Genomic DNA, 2,500 nt, shown 5'->3' with positions numbered 1-2,500 from the left:
CATCGCAACAGAACGATTTCTTGTCGTGCAAGCTCACGTTAACTGATATCCTGAAAGATGCAGCCATAACTCACAATGTTCGTATTTCAGAAAGAAAATTACAAGCCGGTGGTCCTGAATGAGAGCAGTTATAAAAGACAGTTATAATCCCCCTGACCTTTCTAATCAACCCTAAATAGAACTGTTCGGTGATTTTATTGAACTTTATTCGAACCCAATTGAACGACTGGGTTCGATTTTCAAACTTAAATCCAACCTAACCATTCAAAAATATTCGAATAAAGTTCGAGTAATTAGCATCGAATTAAATTGGCAAGAATGTTTACGGGCGATCCGTTTTCTAAGTGGAGTGGTTGATAAATAAATAAATAATTAATTACAATTGAAAATTCATTCAAAATTTCTACTAATAATAAAGTTGTCAATTGTAGAATTCCGATCTTTATATTTTTTGTATGTTAGATTTCTAAATTTACAAACGCCCTCTTCCAAGTAAATGCTTCCTTGCGAAAGAAACTTCTAGACATCGACATAGAGTAGACTAATTAGATGCATGCTTTCTTATCTATACTTTAAGTCGAACGTTGTGGCTATCAAAGCCCCAAATGCTACAGTTCTCCAGGCAATAACTCTTTTGGTTTTTTTTTTATTTTAAAAATATTGTATGACATTCAGATGTGTATTTCGAAAAAGAAGTAAGCACCCCGCCTCCAATATGGGGCTCCTCTGCAGTTTGCACCCTCCCTTGAGCTACCAAGAGAAAATAGCTCCCCGGGCGCTAAATCGAATCATTGGCATAATTGTAATGCGCTAAAATACGTGTGACGTCAATGGTCACCTGAACACTACGTTCGAACAACTTCCGCTAAGGTCGCTGCGACTGTCTATCAAGATGGCTGACCCCCTTAACGGAGCCATAAAGAAGCTCGAACAATGTAGTCATAGGGAGATAAAACCTACGTTGACGGACCTTGTGTTACGGCCATCAGATCAGAAAGACTGGCAAAAAATCCGTTTCTTCAACAGGGTAAGTAAATCAGTTTTCATAGGACGAGACAACAGCTAAAATAGAAACCTTATAAAACATTTCGATCCTAGATAAACGAAGGTGTCAAGAAAAAATTTCGACGGTATCAGAAGGATGAAGATTTGGTAGAATTTAAAGGGGCAGTCAAACTCGGCAAGGGCAGCACTATTGGCCAACATTGGGACAAAGCGCTCAGCGAGATAATCAAGATAACCCGGGCTGCAGAGTCTTCAAAGGATTACGGCGCTACACGTGACTCACTGATGATAAAGCTGGAAAAAGAAATGAATTGCGACCTTGAAGGGGAATGGACTCTACTTGACATGTTTTTACTCCACTTTGAGTTTCCGATAAGATTTCTTGACAGCCACTTCAAATTACATGGCTACATGTATAGCAAAACGGAAAAATCTCCCAAGATTTTCCTGTGGCAGGGGAAGCTGATGCAGTTGGCTTTTATGGGAACAGCAGTGAAGAGGGAAAATATGTAATAGTAGATTGGAAAGTGGTTGACATCTTGGACTTTTGGAACAAGAACCCAGACGCATATGGAAGGTACTTACACCAGTGCTTGGTCTACGCAAGACTTCTTCAACTTCATCTGAAGCTTGAGTACCTGCCACACATCCTGATAGTACCCATCAACGGAATAAATGGACGACAAGCCCACCCAATTTTATTCTATGATTATCCAGAGGAATGTAAAGAAATGATAGAGAGTTATGAATGGTCTACTACACTGCCAGAGCCTGCACAGAAAATCAGTGGAACACCGCCGCTATTCAATAAGTTGGAAGTGGGGAAGGTTGATGAAAACAAACCCTTAACGGAGTTGTTCGGAAAGGATGCAAAGGTACGCGATTTGCTCGAGGAATTCGGATGGCTCTCGTTGGAAGTTACTGGCGATGACATTAAAAATGAATGACGGTCTGAACCTGAACCGGATCTTATTCAGTCGTTGGGACAGTTTGCCGTTTAATTGCAAAAACGTTCTGAACACTCAGCGGGTTTAAGACTGTATTTGCATATTATTTGATGCTAGTTCTGTAAACAGGAAGACTTAAGAGTCTAGAATCCTACTTTTACCTTTCTTAAAAAATATTGGTCACTATTACGCTAAACAAATATTACATGCTAAAATGTAAGTTACCACATGCCAAGGTGGACAGGTTCTACTTAGCACTTGTTCTATAGTAAGAGCTACAAAATAATATTACGAACAGTTGGACCATTACCACAAGGGCTTACTTGATTTGCATTTTCACAAATGTTAAATGTTGAGTTAGGATGGAATAGCAATGTTAAGTTATCGGGTTTCGTCATTGCACGCGTTTGAAGGGTTGTGTCGTACTTATATAACATAAACACGTTTTGGAATAGTTGCTAATAATCACTATTCCGTACTATGTCTGTATATTCTAGTCGACCTTTGCTACCCAGACCATGAAAAGTTTCACTGCAGCATTTAATGAT

The 2,500-nt window shown here is 39.3% G+C and overlaps 1 protein-coding gene and 1 pseudogene across 1 annotated transcript in view; one reads left to right on the top strand and one right to left on the bottom strand.

Moving 5' to 3' along the window:
- The window catches only part of LOC138013456 (hemagglutinin/amebocyte aggregation factor-like), a 327,884-nt gene that overhangs the window by 167,097 nt on the left and 158,287 nt on the right, over nucleotides 1-2,500 (bottom strand). The gene's annotated exons all lie outside the window — the stretch shown is intronic.
- The window catches only part of LOC138013572 (uncharacterized), a 1,852-nt pseudogene continuing 212 nt past the window's right edge, over nucleotides 861-2,500 (top strand).

This window comes from Montipora capricornis, chromosome 8 (genome assembly GCF_036669925.1).
Source record: "Montipora capricornis isolate CH-2021 chromosome 8, ASM3666992v2, whole genome shotgun sequence".
Taxonomy (NCBI): domain Eukaryota; kingdom Metazoa; phylum Cnidaria; class Anthozoa; order Scleractinia; family Acroporidae; genus Montipora; species Montipora capricornis.
This window is presented reverse-complemented; position numbering and strand designations above follow the sequence as displayed.